Raw genomic sequence first — 16,973 nt, forward strand, 5'->3', positions numbered from 1 at the left:
TGATCGGTTAAGAGAGAGAGCGAGATCAAAACAGCCATGAATCGTCCGCATATATGTGCCCAAGTGTTGTACTGAAGCAATCAAGTGATGAATAACTGTTTCAGTATGTTGTTTTGCAATGGTTTTTGTTGTTGTTGTTGTTGCATTGTTGATTTGTTTTTCACCAAAGCAGCGAATAAAGCACGATGGATTTTTACAATTTTGCCTCTTTCCTGTAAGATTCTATAATAGAATGAAACAATAATGCCAGTTATAAATAAAGACAATAATTGAATGAATTACGAAACACTCATTTTTTTCTGAGATCTGAAAATGTTGTGTTACACAATGTTGTGTAATACTACAACCTGAAACGACAAATAGATGCGTTGGCCTGTAACAACAGCTGTGAGATGGAATAGTCCAAATCACCAAAGTAAACTGGACCTGGGCTTGTTGCAGGGATCTGAAGTTACTAAACATGTTGTGAGTGTATGCACTCACACTTAGGACCATATGATAATAAATATGTGCGTGATGAAAGTCGGGCAGCAGGCTAACGTCCTTACTCCACTCTATGCTCGTGTGGGTCTGACCCTTTCACTCCTTGATTTTTTCCTCGTACTCTTTTCGTCACGTCTGTCTTCGTACGGAGCTGCCGTGTTCTCCGTCGTTTTGTACATCACTGTTTTTGGGGCAAATAAAATGCAAGTCGGGATTAAAACTGCAGAAGTAATGATTACCGGTGCTGGAAATGCTTGATGCAGTGTTTTGATTTTGCTGCCACTCTGCCACAGTGTCTATATTTGTGGAGCAACACTCGACACTGGTGCTCTGCTACCACTACAAACACAACTTAAGCAGTTGAACTGAAAATATAATGGAACATCTAAAGATCAGTTTGGTAGAGCAGAACATTAACTGTCAATGCTGGATGGAGAAATACAGACAACAGTAAATGCAGACAAAATAAACAGGTACTCTGAAAATTTACTACTCTGCGCTCACACGACCTATCAACTCAAAAGCAATCACTGGCACTGGGAAAAAAACTAAACATTTATCCTATTTGATTTATTTAATGACTTTCAAATTTCTTTGTTAATAGTGCACACAAACTGTAAACCTTAATGCTCAGTACTTAAATACATTATAATAAAGAAATCGTAAAAGATATCAGTCCTTAGTCTGATATAACAGCTGGATTGATTTAGATTCAGAGAAAAGACAATGGAATACAACTTATTAAGTGTCCTTTTCTTCTATCAGTTGTGGTTCTTGTACTAATATTATGCACAAAGTGTAACAAATTGTTTTTGTTCTTTGTCTTTTTGCGTTGTGTTTGCTTTTATGTCTTTTATTTAAAAAATAATAATTTGACTTCAAAATGATAAATTTTCTGCAGTAAAAAAAATCTACATAAACTTTAAAAAGCTTTAAAAACAGTCAACTGAACTTTTTCCTTTAGATTTTTCTTTCTTTTTCTAATAAACATCGTACTAGTAATAATCTTTATTACCAAATATGGTAATAACGATTACCATATTTGACAGGTAATTTCCATATTTGACAGGTAATTTCCTGTCAAATATGGAGGTCCATCCAACTGTCTGTTGTTGTGAGAGGGGGCGGGATTGAAGAGCCATTGAAAAGCCAGAAACACTGGTCATAAGGTGGCTCTGCATTAATCACTGTATCACATTAAGTGTTCTAATTTCCTTCAGATTTTTGTTTCTTCCAAGCGATTTTAGTAAAATGTGAGCAACATATTTCTCAATCAAAGGCACCATTAGCTAACAGTTAATAAACTAACAGCTAACACAGTCACTTCACCAAGTTAGCATACTGTCTGAGTTCACCGCAGCAGCTGAGACAGATTGCTAAGTTAATGATAATGTATTATTCTGATGTGTTTGATATTTTTCCTTTTTTCGATACAATTATAAAGTCTTTCAAATGTAGTTAAGTTAGTTAAGTTGACGAATATTTCAGAACTGATTAAAAATGCCAGGAGTAATTGCTAGATAAGTGACATGAGCTGGTAAAAGAAAAAAGTTAACCTTTAGTGATCTCACCATGTAACTTTTTGAGAGGAATATGCTGCTGTATGTCAGCCTTTTGAAAGTCAGAATTCTTGTTTCAGTCTCTTGCAGCAACATCTAATATTACCAGAAATCAAATGTGCTACCCACTACACTCGATTTGTTCTCACCATAGCAAAGATGCTGGCTGGTCAAAGCTTGGAGTATACCTTACACTTGTATGAACAAATATCATTGTATGGAGAAGTGCCATCAGTACTATTTCATCACAGTTTAATTAAATTTAAAGAGAGGTGCGATGAAAAAGGTGCCTAAGAAGTACAGCAAGCTGGAAACTGCCAAGCAACAACTCACAGCTATGGCCAGCCACTTGAAGAGGTACACCAGAGAGATCGAAGGCAGGAGAATAAACCAGCTGTTCTCCACAGAACCATCCAAGGTGTACTCTCAGTGGCAGGGGAACAATATGAGAACAGCACCACCAAGGCTGGAGACAGAGCAATACTGGAAGAGCATATGGGAGATGGACACAACCCATAACGGCAATGCTCAGGGGCTAGTGGATCTGAGGGCAGACCACAGCGACCTCCACAGGGTCCAATAACCATCACAGTGGCAGAAATCCAAAAAAGGGTCTCCAGTATGAGTTGGACAGCATCAGGCCCTGACATGGTTCATGCCTACTGGCTGAAGAAGCTGACTGCACTCCAGGAGCATCTAGCAGTACAAATGAACCAGGTGCTAGCTGAGAGACACCCAGAATGATGAACTGAAGGACGGACAGACCTGATCGCCAAGGGGTCCCAGAAGGGACCTGTCACGTCCAACTACCAGCCAATAACCTGCCTCAGCACATGGAAGCTTCTGTCCTGCATCATAACAGCCAAGATTCAATTCAATTCAGTTTTATTTATACAGTGCCACATCACAACAACACTCACCTCAAGGTGCTTTATATTGTAAGGTAGAGAGCCAACAATAATACAGTCAGAGAAAAAACCCAACAATCATATGACCCCCTATGAGCAAGCACTTTGGCGACAGTGGGAAGGAAAAACTCCCTTTTAACAGGAAGAAACCTCCGGCAGAACCAGGCTCAGGGAGGGGCGGGGCCATCTGCTGTGATTGGTTGGGGTGAGAGAAGGAAGACAGGATAAAGACATGCTGTGGAAGAGAGACAGAGGTTAATAACAGATATGATTCAATGCAGAGAGGTCTGTTAACACATGTTGAGTGAGAAAGGTGACTGGAAAGGAAGTACTAGGCTGATCAACCTGGAATGGTTACAAGAAGGCCTATGACTCCCCACACCTGGATCCTGGAATGCCTAGACCTATACGAGACCAACAGGACCCTAAGAGCCTTCATCAGGAACTCAATGGGGATGTGGCGTACAACACCAGAGGCCAACTTCAAGCCTTTAGCACAAGTCACCAACAAGTGCGGGATCTACCAAGCAGATGCTCTGTCCCCACTGCTGTTCTGCATAGGCCTGAACCCCCTCAGTGAGATCATTAACAAGACTGGCTACGGATACCGACTACGGAACGGAGCAGTTGTCAGCCACCTCCTGTACATGGAGGACATCAAGCTGTATGCCAAGAGTGAACGAGATTCACTGATCCACACTACCAGGCTATAGCCGATGTCATTGCTGTATACAGCAATGACATCGGGATGTCGTTCGGACTGGAGAAGTGTAGTCGGATGGTAACAAAGAGAGGGAAGGTAGTCAGAACTGAGGGGATTGAACTACCAGAAGGCAACATTGCAGACATAGAGGACAGTTACAAGTACCTCGGGATCCAGCAGGCGAATGGAAACCATGAAGAGGCCGCTAGGAAAGCTGCAACCACCAAGTACCTGCAGAGGGTCAGGCAAGTCCTGAGGAGTCAGCTGAACGGTAAGAACAAGATCCGGGCCATCAACACGTACGCCCTGCCCGTGATCAGGTACCCTGCTGGGGTAATAGGCTGGCCAAAGGAGGAGATAGAAGCCACTGACATAAAGACAAGAAAGCTCCTGACCATGCATGGAGGGTTTCACCCCAAGTCCAGCACCCTGCATACATGGAACGCCATAACCAAGTGGCTGGCATAGTGTACAGAATAATCTGTGCTGAATATGGCACAGATGTTGATGTTGCTTCAGATAAGTCCTGAAGTTAAAATTGGAGATGCCCACTAGGGTGGTGGCAAATGGAATTTCCAGATACAGACAGATAAAATGGTGGTGGCTAACCAACCGGACATAATGGTGGTAGACAAACAGGAAAAGACAGCTGTAGTGATAGATGTAGCGAATGGCAGCAGCATCAGGAAGAAGGAACACAAGAAGCTTGAGAAGTACCAAATACAAGAGACATGGTCCTAAATATAACGTAAGGAATAAAAAACAGGTTTTACTTACCTTGCAGTCCTACAGCATTAGCTATAATATGGGTTTGATTCAAACTGCTTTGTTATAATCCACAGGTTTATCTAATCATGGTTCTACGACGCAAGCCAAAAAGGAGGCAAATGGTCGCTAAACTTAGCAGTCGGTGCCCTACTTCTTCTTTGTCTTTATCCGGGGATGAAAAAAATTGCAGACTGCCAGTAGGCTGCATTTTGCCACCTACTGGCAGCCAGCTCTTTGCAGTCTGTTTCAATTTATGCTTATTACACAAAAACTACCACAGGTGTTTCCAGGTAATAACACACTTTTTAAGTTTGATTGTTTGCATTTAATAACATATTAGTTACCTATTAAAGCTGTTTGGCATTTTGCTGCGCTGTTTCCTGCTTATTGCACAGAAACTACCACAAGTAATTGAGTGGTAGTAACTTAGAAATTACCGCAATTTTACGTGTTTCTACCTTGTTACCCTACTATTACTATTTTATTACTGAGCTGTATTTTCACGTTATTACCCCCAGTTTTGAGGCCCTTACTATCCAATTACATACATTTCAGCAGAATATTACTCAATTGTAACCATTGTTGTTACCATGATATTACTTGGACATTACATGGTTATTACTTTGGTAATTGCATAGCAATAATTTAGAAATTACTACATTATTACACCCTTGTTCACCGTTCTTACTCTACTATTACGCCTTTATTAGAAAGTACTATCCTGTTAGCTGATTCTAATGTTTTTTTAGTCATTTGCTTGGCATGACTTAGCTGCTATCTGTGTTTGTGCATTGCACCCATACAATTCATGGATGCAACTTGTTAAACTCTGGTACTAAAAATTGGGTGTTGACCTACAAGGATAGTTTCCTTCGTATTCATAACTGTATGGTTGTTTGTTTTTTTAATAACTCTGAATACTGGATTTAGGGATGTGGCAACTTTGACTGTTCTTACGACATAGACAGCTGTAGCCAATAGCTGTCATGAATCCACTGAACTGGACTTCTCCATTGGACCTGTGCTGTTTATTCCTTTTGGAGTAAAACTTTGACTAATAGTATGACTTCCTGTGTGGCACAAACTGACTGATTTTATCAGAATGCTGTTTAGCAGTAGCAGACAGCTATGTATGTTGCATAAGCAGTGTATCCCATACGGTAAAAAAATATATTTCAAAATACATTTTGAAATATATTTCAAAATATACAAAAAATGGCCAAAAAATATATGTGCTAAAATACATTTTAAAATATATTTATATATTTAAAATGTATTTTAGCACATATATTTTTTGGCCATTTTTTGTATATTTTGAAATGTATTTCAAAATGTATTTTAAAATACATTTTGAAATATGTTTATGTATTTTGAAATGTTTTTTAGCACATATATTTTTTGGCCATTTTTTGTATATTTTGAAATATATTAATAAAATATATTTCAAAATACAATTTAAATTTATTTAAAATCATTCAAAAAAATATAAATTTAACCCTTCATATATTTCTAAGAAAACACATTCACATGTAACATCTGAAAGAAATCTTTATTTGATGTTTAAAACATACATATAGCATATCAATCAAGCAAGGAATATTCATTTTATAAGTTTATTCTCATTACATACTCAAACATTCTAAAAGAAACACACACACATATACATATATGTGTGTGTGTGTATATATATATATATATATATATATATACACACACACACACACATATGTGTGTGTATGTGTATATGTGTGTGTGATTGTATGAACATAAGTCAGCATACTTAAAATGTAATTTCTTTTCCTTTTCCAGCAGTCTCAGTTCCCCCAGCTTTCACGGCAATCCTCAAAGCCCTTCTGGACACGCTGGGAAACCCCTTCCTTACCGCCACTGTAACAAACAAAAGTCACAGTTCTATTACTTTTATCAGAGTTAAAATAAAAATGTGATTTATGTTAGCTGGCTTCATTTAGCAAACAGATATTTCTGTTTATATAGATACAGATATATTTTACGCATAATTTTACCTCTTTTTTTTCCTAGATGGGAAGTCTATCCAGTTCACATTACAGTAATGCTAACACCCCTTTTGGTCGTCTCTCCTTACCTTCCAGCATTCATAAATCTGTTGACCTTCTTTGTCTGAGACCAACCACTACAATGCATCATCACCTATTTGTATTGGTAACTTACTTTACAACCTATTTTAATGGTTGCAAAGTAAGTTACTTGTGCTGTATGCAATTTTAGATACACAGAAAGTCTTCACTTACTATATATGGCTGTCATAGTGTCCTTATCAAGGGCAGTTCTTCACTCTGCGCCGATGTCCGTTTTGCTCTGTCCTCCTATAAAAAGCATGAACATTTGAGTGTTTGACTAGTTTTAGATTTCCAAAAATTTGATATTTGTACAACTAAACATTTGAACTACAATATATGCTATTGAGCGATACTTTTATGGGTAATTTTTGGTAAAGAAACTGGTGACAGAGTTGTAGGCTTTTTAAAGTACTATTAGCTAACCATTTGAACTGACTTTCAAAGCTGATTACCTTTTAAATTGCTGTGGATCAAAACCTCCAGTGGGAAGGCGGCCATTAGAAGAACACGCACCATTGAACCTGAAAATAACAAAAACAAACAAAAAACAGAACAATATATAGATACGGTTTATATAGGGTAATAAATCTCTTCTGAAGCAATATAGTTCATTTTGGGTGGAAAACAAAACATTCCTCTAAAATATATATACTGACATCAGCAATCAACATCATGATTGTAATTATTTCCTTTTTAGTACATCTACTGCTGTTTGCATGTGTCAAGCACTACGACTGTATCTATGCATATAAATTCACCATATATATCCAGCAAAAATGTTTTGTTATAGTCAAAAGGAAAACAAACAAAGGCATTCAATCAGAGGTGAGAAATTAATTGGGAATATGAATTATAGGTGAACTATTCTTTACCTACTAGCAATCAAGCTTCTTTAACCAAGAAGCTTGAAATATTTGAATGTAAAATAAAATAAATAAATAAATAATAATAAAAATAACATGATGTAATTAAAATGCACAACTTACATTAAGGAAATCTGCATTTGTATCCACAGGCTAAAAGTAAAACAGTAAATGTGTTAGTAATAGTACAGGTATTTGTAAAAAAAAAAAAAAAAAGAGGCAGTAACTGTGACTCTTCTAGTGGGATGCTAAATGCAGAGATTTATATTTACAGTATAATACTGCATGTACGGGTAACTGTGTTGTGAACTGTAACTGAATATTAGAGAATCTCAGAGAAATTAAATGTATTTATTTTTTGAATTTATCAATCATAAAACCGTCTGTTTTGAAGGCCTGTTACGATAGCGACTTTTTGTTGGTCGGTATATTGCCCCATAAACAATTGCGACAAGTTATGTCATTGTCATTTTAAGACCATTTTATGTCTTTGAATGTATAATCATAATATAACACCATAATAATGCAAGATCTACACACTTTCAATTGACAAACCAACATCTAATTCTTAAAGTATTTAGATCATTGAAATTAGGAATCAAAATATTAGATACCTTAAAAACTTGAATAAATAGTAAATTTTCTAACAAATAGAAAACAATGTTATTTAATGTTATTGTTATGTTATCATTATATTTTATTTTTGTAAATATAATGGCGGATAAATTACATCATCAACAATTATTGAGGTCATGTACATGTATTGTGTGTTAAGTCGATATATCGATTATTGTGATAGGCCTACTGTTTTGGTATCATAACGAGCTTGTCAAACATGCATGACCACTAAACAATGTCTAAGCAGTAGTATTGGTCTGAATGACAACAAACATAACTAGTGTTTTGGAAAATCTGTTAGAAAACAGTTATTTCAATAATTATGATTAGCATGTGACACAGACACCGCATAAAAAACTACAACAACAAATACTTACTTTAGGAGGATGGGGGAGGGCAGCATGAGGTTGAGACTTTGACATCTGTAAAAAACAAATTCATGTATTACAAACAAGTCACTTAAAAATACATTAATGTGGCAGACTGTTCCCTGTTCAGATGCAGTGTATAAGTACAATCAGGGCTGTCACAACAATGGGGTGGGGCCAAGTGGCTGCAACCCTAGGTACAATGTGCAGGTATATATAATTACATATAATATATGTGAATAAAGCAAGAATCTGTTTAGGTTAGTCACTGTGCTGACTGATGCTTGCTAGGTTTATATGATTGCAAACTGCACAAAAACAACAACAGCAACAACATTAATGACAATGACAAACAAAATTACTTACATTTATGTAAATCTCACATTAGGAAGATCTGCATTCGATTTCATGGGCTGAAATAAATAGGCAGAAACATTACTGCTAAAAAAATAAAAAACAAAAACTCTAAAAAGCCTAAAAATGACTTAAAAAGCAAGGAAATGTGGAACATTGTAATTAGCGAACATTAATAAAGCATAACTGTTCTTTGTTTCTAACCTTGGTAAGTACTCTGTAGCCAGAAGGAGAGGTAGGATTTCTGTGAAAGCCAAATTAAATGTGAATAGGCTTTGATAGTTATTGAGAAGGCAGAATAATAAGAAAAGGCAAAAGTACGTCACAATATAATTAATTAAGTTACATATTTTGATTACCAAATTATGGAAGCGTGGAGCTACCACCCAGGCAAAAGAAAAATAGAGCTGTATCACGTTATGACGTGAAATGTTTATTGTTCTAACATTATGCTTTTCATGTTTGTATAATATAATATCACGTTATTATAATATACATAATTGTCACGTTCGCACAATATTGTACGGACGTGATAATTATGTACATTTTTCGTACAATGTTGTTCAAACATGTTGTTCAAACATGATAGTATATTGTTAGAACGATAAACTTTTCACGTTATAACGTGATATACTTATATTTCTCTTTTGCCTGGGTGGCAGCTCTACGCTTCCGTTCCAAATACACGAGAATAAAGTAATATTATATGGGAAAAGGCACCTGCTAGCTTGATGATGGAGGCTTCTTAGACTGGCCACCCGCCTTGGCTTCTTGTCGCCACTCCACGAAATAAAGGTCCGTTTCCTCCATGCCGGCTAATTATTCATCCTCATTAAAATCTCGTATATGTTCAGTTGGCAGAATTGAGAATTTTACATCTTCCAACCACTTAATTAACGCGAACATAATCGGCTTGTTTCTTCCCGTCTCCTGTATCCGGCCGTTCCTCTCGCTGTCAGATTTCGCGCCTCAGAGACGTCGTTATTTTTCAAAAAAAAAAAAAAAGAAGAAAGAAAGAAAGAAACAGCAACAACTACTAAAGAGAGTTTTTGCACGTTCATTGCACATTTGTGGGAATGTTTAAATATTTAATTTTTATTAATTACTTTTCATTATATCTTTATTTTTTAAACCACCGTGGCAATGCGCATGCGCATACACTCCTGCACGCAAAGGGCTTTGGAGTTGACGTAATGTCGCAATGCATTGTGGGAGCGCAGCACCATCTTGGCAGGTCACGAATCAAAACAAGATTGCTACGAACCATTCTGAAACGTAGCTCAAAAGAAAATGACGGTATAGAGACAGATTCTGTCCAGATGCAAAGAGACGGTACTTGATTGTTGAAATGTGGACCCGTATGAAATATAGCCGTGGAGTAGAAACCCTGAAGACCAAACCGCTATTGACTTAGCATGATCTACTCTCATACCTTGTCTGTGGAGTCAGAGCATACACGGCGCACCAATTTCGCAATTATAAATCTCTGGAGGCGCACATCCAATTCACCAAGGACTGGGTACAAGATTTGGCTATTTTTAAGCCTCCACGTTGTGAGTACGCCGTCATTCAAGCAAAGGTAAGTCAGCTTGAGTACTGCGAGTAAAATGCGTTTGATTCCCCCCAGCATTCAAATTAGTGCTAGCAAAAATTCATTCGTGAGGGGGAAATTACAGTGAGAACATGTAGAGGCTCTGTTAGAGGGATAACATAGTGAGTTCAGTGCATTGATGTGACATTGTCCTGAAGGATTTAGTTATTCTTTATGGTTAAAGAAATTGCCCAAATTAATTCATATTTATTATAAATAATCCTAATTACACATCTTGCTTCCTTGTTTGTGTCCTGTGTCACTAAAAATACATTCTGTTTTAGTTTTATACATTGATTAATGACCTGCAGAATCTGCTTGTCATATTAGGTGTCCATAGTTGTCACTTAAAGTCGAACTTTATGTTTTCTCCCTCTTGAAAGTGATTACATCCTTGCATTACATACTTTAGGTTCATTTTTTGCTGATAGGTTTCTAAAAAGAAACATGCAGATTTAGAATATAACATGCAGCGTTCTATAGATGGATACATAAAAACACTTTATTTGTTACATTTATGATAAATGGATTTGAAAGTAAATAAAACACATTTGTGTCGGACTTGGCTTATTAAAGTTCTTGTCTTTAAATGAACTTTGTCTGTGTGTGTTTTAGGTCCTGCACTCTTAAAGACTGAATTGCAGCATTGCAGCCACAGGTCATTGTGAGCATCACAGGGAAGGTTGAAGCCGCCCACTGCAGCTGTATGGCTAGAGTCGTGGAGACTTGCAGCCATGTCACTGCTCTTCTGTTTAATGTAGAAGCAACAGTGAGGATCTGTGGCACAAGGACTGTTACAGATGAACCTGCATACTGGGTTTTGCTGGGTAATATGACCAAGATACAGCCAGAGGTTGGCCATAAGATAGACTTCTCCTCTTCAGCTGCCCAAAAAAAAGGTTCTTGATCAAAACATAAACAGACCATTCGTTGTGACAGGTAAAAGAAGCCATCCTCAAAAAAGAAAAGTTCCACCTGCTACTGTGGAGGAGTTGGATCAACTGATGGGACAATATTTTTCCAAGCATAGTTCTGTTCTGAATAACCCATAATGTTTTAATTTAGGGGGCCATGTAAATACTTTGCATTTACTGAATATGTACTTACTAAATACCACTGTTCAAAAGTTGAATAAAGAAACAAAGAAATGTTTGCCTATTTTTAATTAAAAGCACTTTGTCGAACATCACATCAGTTACAATGTAGAAAAAATGTTATGTATAGTTTACAAATGACAAAATGTTCACATAAAATCATGACAGCATTTGTATAATATCACCCACTACTAGCATTCTGTAATTTACTGTCTCTTTTGAAAACTTATCACTACATAAACAGCACAAGACTTAAAAGTATTTAACAAGAGCATTTTTCCCTGGTTTTACTACCACACTGGGGCACATGTTCACCAAAACGCAGCAAACCTTTGCCATCTTATCCAGGAAGGTCACCTTTTTACCCTCACATGGAAGAAGTAATCTGATTGGCATGGTGGTATGTAGCATGTAGTTTGAAGCAGGGATTTCGTAGTGCCCCATGTGTAGTGTTGGAACCCAGTCAGGATTTGTTTCATTCATTTCATAGGCTGGTTTGTTGCAATAATGCCAAATAATTAGCAACTCTATAAATAGAAGGTAGTTCTGCATGTTTGTTCTAAGTTTGTGCTATTGAAAATAAAATTAACAGGCTATAAATAATAATATGAACTTATTTAGAACTTACCTGAATGAAAATACTGGAGCACACCAACAGATATCTGTGGCTGGTAGAGAACTGAATATCAGCTCGTCTCGCAGCTGCTATCCAGGCTAGACGCCTTCTTTTGGTAACATCCAACACATAAGCTCCCTCATGATGTTTCCAGGTGAGGAAACAATGAAAAGAGAGCCTGTTTTCAAGCTTATTCCTTTGTCGGTAGTGCAATCTAACATTACAACCGACCACACAGCAAGCATTTGTTTGGCCTGCTAATATGGCGCCTTGACCAAAAATCCTGGCTACGCCCCATCCCGTAAGATCACGCTCCGGAGCCCTATTAACGTACGGATCTAGAAAGAAGACGCTGCATTTTTAACTCTGAGGGAGATGGAGAATGAGCCTATTTCCAAAACAGTGGAGTGTGTTCCTTTAAGTACTAAATTGTATATATTGTCAAAAACTAAAGTGTACATAGCAGTTGTTGTATCTTGTTTACTGTATCACTGACAGATAATTTCAAAGTCAATGAACGCTACATTATAGTGAGATATTGTGTAATGTGAAATACTGTAAGCAAATGAATAAACAACCTAATTCGTGATAGACCTTTGACTCTGTTTTGTTTGAATCCAACTGTTTTTTGCAGATGTGCATAAAACATGTTACTTTTAGTATTGTTATCATTATCATCATTATTGCACTAAATATATTTTAAATAAAGGATACTTTGATATACATTCTACTGTAAGGTTGGAAATGTATTTTCTTCACCCTAAAATATGTTTTGAAATGTATTTTGGTTTGAAAGAAATATATTTTCAATTTCAAAAATATATTTTTTTGGAGCATCACAAATACAAAATATATTTACCATATATTTGAAATATATTTTGGCCAGGAAAAATGTATTTTTTTACCGTATGGGTATGTATGCTAATTGCTAAACAAGCTTGCTAGCTTGATCCTCTTATCCAATATGGCAGTCTGAATCCAAAAACTAACATGGAGGCTTTAAAAATGTTATTAATTAAATATTAATTAACAGGATGACAAATAACCTACAGGTGGAGCTCAAGCAGGGTGTGAAAAAAAAACAACGGAGGATGTAGAAGCCACGCGATGGCCTAAAATTAAAAATCTGAAAGGAAACAGAAAGCGAAACCAATAATAAAGAACGGGACCACAGGAGCCACAGAAAACAGTAAAAACTTGCTTAATTGCTTGCTTTAACTTCATGTGTGATGTTATTAATGCTCCTTCGACCTGAAATGCTGTGATGACCCTGTTTATATTTACTTTATGTGTCATTGCTGTACAAAATAGCAATTAGAGCGAGGAAGCTGGTGAAAGTGCTTTCAAGAAGAATTCCTGTTGTATGGAAATGTGATTGTTCAAAGCTCTCTGGGAAGTAATTGGAGATGTATACTAGCTGTTGAAGAGGTGTCAATGCAGCGGTCTCTCCAAGGTACGTATGTAATCATCTCACTTCCCAAGAGAAAATACAATGGGTTAGTCTGACGTGTGTGAAAATAGCCAACCAGTCCTCAGGGGAAGATATATTATTCTGAAATTAGCCATTGTTCTCTCCACTGCTGCAGGTGGGATACAGCCATTTTGATTCTTTACACAACTACTTCATTGGCATTTTGTGTCTATAGCTGTGTAGAACATTACAGTAAAACTGTGCACATAATATATGGGAGTGACTTGGATGCTTACATGCTGACGAGCCTGCTGAAAAGAAACTGAATCAGTTAATTGAAGCCTGAAACAGAGACAGTAAATGTGCTAGTGGTGCTTGCAACACAAACAGGTCATGCATTGGCATACAGAAGGGAATAGCTTACATTTTCCTCATCATTTGATAACGGTTTGTGCATTATCGTCTTTGTACCTTTTCAGGTGTGAAAACTGCCAATTTCATAGGCGCTGATCACCCTATACCATTAAAGATGAAAGCTTTTCAACTAAGCACTGATAATAAACTGAATGGTTCTTCCTCTCTTTATTTTGGAGCTTGGACGTTTTCTGGAAACAATTTCAAATGATGATTTTTCTGATCATAGCTCAGTTTTCCACCTCGTCTCACACCATTTTAAATGAATTTTGGCACAGAGAAGATGACGGTGTTTATGGACCAGGCACACATATGACTTCTTGTAAAATTGACCTTTGACCTGCAACTGTGTTCACCAAAAGGTGGTTTCTTTCTTACTCTGATAGAATCACAGAAATGCAATACAGTTGAAGGCCTGACAGTCATGGTCATCAAGTTTTAAATTCCACCAAATCAATAATAACAATGAACTTGTGCCCATTTTTATTTCTGGGAAACTCTGCCTTTAAAGTCGGTCATGTTACTGACTTGTTGCTAGGTAACCTAATTAGTTGCAAAATGTTCTTCTAGCTGTTTCGTTTTAGCACCAATTAATTTTCCATCCTTGTGCCGCCTGTGGCCCAACTTTTTTCAAGCTTTTTGTGCCCATTAAAGTCAAACTGACCTTATTTTTTCCCTTAAATTTATATATTTTTATATATACTTTTATTTTATTAATTATATTGATTTTTTTTCTATCATGAATGAAATATGGGTTTAGGAGCTTTGCAAATCATTGCATTTCCCCCAGGGATCAATAAAGTATTCTGATTCTGATTCTGATTCTGGTTTTATTTACATTTTACATAACATCCCAACCTTGTTGGAAATATGGTTTTATAACCTTCTTAATAAAGGAAAGTTTGTCTCATCTCAAAGGTAGAGAGGGTGTCAGTTCTGAGGCCAAACTGGTTCTACAAAAAAGTGACCTGATGGCTGAAGGCTCTGCCTCACATTTTATTTTGGAAACTCTAGGGAGGGGCCACATTGAGATACCATGGTGGCACGGGAGTAAAGGAAGTAACCTTCTCTCAATTTGACAAATTCAAATTTGATGTTTTGACTGGATCCTGAATCCTCCCTTAGTTATGCTGCAATAGGCTGCTGGGGACATCCCACGATGCACGAGTGTTTCTTCTTCAGTCGCTATGTGCTTATACATCACTCTGCATTTAATCATTAGTTATTAATCTGTGGCTCTTTTCCATAGCTTGTCTTTCTCGCCTCACACCCAGCTGATCACAGCAGAAGTGTGTGAAAAACTAAGTGCACTCTTACTGTTTCCATAGGAGTTGTAACAGTCAGGTGTTGATAATCAAATGCACTTGAATAACTGATCATCAGCAAGTGTGACGACCTCTGTAAAAGAAGTAGTTTTGTAGGTTTGGTGGTGTGAAGCATTCAAATGTGTGTTAACTAACTGCCAATAGGGGAAAGACAGAAGAGTCATCTCAGAGAAGCAACTGTTCCTACCTATCAGAAGGCTTATGAGTCCATATCAAAACAGTTTGAAGTGACTTATTTTATGGTGAGAAAGATTATTCACAAGTGGAAAACATTCATGGTAGCTGCCAGTCTCCCTGAGAATGGACATCCCAGCAGATTTACCCCAAGGTTAGTCCAGAGAAATCTCAAACCTAAAAGCGTCATCTCGGACTCAACAGGCCTCAATTAGTAAGTTCATGTTCAAAAGACACTGCAGCATAGCACACAGCGCCATGTTGCTCGAAATAAAAATCAGCCAATTCCAGGTCCATGTATTATCTGTCGACCATAATGTGCAGACCTCCGTCAGACTGAAATGCTTTGGCAGGACCTTAAAGGAGCTGTGTATTAAATGGATGCCTGCAAACCTGTCTGTGAAAAACAGCGTGCTGAAATGTCATGGTCTTCCAGTTTCCTGTCCTTCTCACCCACTTCTGTCTCTCCTCTTCACATTCTGTCTGTGTGTCCTTCCTCTGCTGACAGTACACCTGAGGTTAACAAACTCACCTGTTGGTAAACAGACGTAATCTGTCTCCTATTTAAGCTGGGAGAATTCCCTCATTCTTGGCTTATGTGTGAAGTTTTCATGCTCGGACTTTTTTCTCTTGTTTGAGTGTTACTGAGAGAGAGCTTCCCCCAGAAAGAAAAGTATCTTTGGATTTGTAAATATTGGAGGCCATGTCCTTCACACATCATTCTGTTGTCATTGTTGCTCTTTAACTACACTTTAAATAAATGCACTGCCACTCAATGATCGCGCACTGCTGGCACGGTCTGCGTTGTGCATATACACTCAACAAAAATATAAACGCAACACCTTTGTTACTGCTCCCATTCCCCATGGGATGGACGTAGAGACCTAAAATTCATTCCAGATACACAATATAACCATCCCTCCCAAACAGTGGTCACAAATCAGTCCAAATGTGTGGTAGTGGGCACATCTGCCATATTGAGATAATCCATCCCACCTCACAGGTGTGCCACATCAGGATGCTGATCTGACATCATGAGTAGTGCACAGGTGTACCTCAGACTGCCCACAACAAAAGGCCACCCTGGAATGTGCAGTTTTGTCTCACAGCAAAATGCCACAGATGCCACAAGCAATGAGGGAGCGTGCAATTGGCATGCTGACAGCAGGAATGTCAACCAGATCTGTCGCCCGTGCTTTGAATGTTCATTTCTCAACCATAAGCCGTCTCCACAGGCGTTTCAGAGAATATGGCAGCACATCCAACCGGCCTCACAACCGCAGACCTCGTGTAACCACACCAGCCCAGGACCTCCACATCCAGCAGGTTCACCTCCAAGATCGTCTGAGACCAGCCACCCAGACAGCTGCTGGAACAATTGGTTTGCACAACCAAACAATTTCTGCACAAACTGTCAGAAACCGTCTCAGGGACGCTCAACTGCATGCCCGTCGTCCTCATCGGGGTCTTGACCTGACTCCAGCTCGTCGCCGTAACAGACTTGTGTGGGCAAATGCTCACATTCGATGGCGTCTGGCACGTTGGAGAGGTGTGCGCTTCACGGATGAATCATGGTTCACATTGTTCAGGGCAGATGGCAGCTGAGAATGTCCCAGTTCTTGCAT

At 37.9% G+C, this 16,973-nt stretch overlaps 2 long non-coding RNA genes across 2 annotated transcripts; one reads left to right on the forward strand and one right to left on the reverse strand.

Annotated features, from left to right (window-relative positions):
- Positions 1-5,971: 5,971 nt before the first annotated feature.
- Positions 5,972-9,530, reverse strand: LOC309691195. Its single transcript, XR_014271911.1, has 8 exons — positions 9,444-9,530; positions 8,928-8,967; positions 8,736-8,782; positions 8,379-8,423; positions 7,507-7,536; positions 6,973-7,041; positions 6,692-6,766; positions 5,972-6,308 (listed from the first exon to the last, which is right to left on the reverse strand). It is a non-coding gene; the product is annotated as an uncharacterized lncRNA (long non-coding RNA).
- Positions 9,531-10,194: 664 nt separating this feature from the next.
- Positions 10,195-11,154, forward strand: LOC309691196. The gene is made up of 2 exons (XR_014271912.1): positions 10,195-10,302; positions 10,930-11,154. It is a non-coding gene; the product is annotated as an uncharacterized lncRNA (long non-coding RNA).
- Positions 11,155-16,973: the final 5,819 nt, after the last annotated feature.

The sequence above is a fragment of the Aulonocara stuartgranti genome, assembly GCF_965226115.1.
Source record: "Aulonocara stuartgranti genome assembly, chromosome: 16".
Taxonomy (NCBI): domain Eukaryota; kingdom Metazoa; phylum Chordata; class Actinopteri; order Cichliformes; family Cichlidae; genus Aulonocara; species Aulonocara stuartgranti.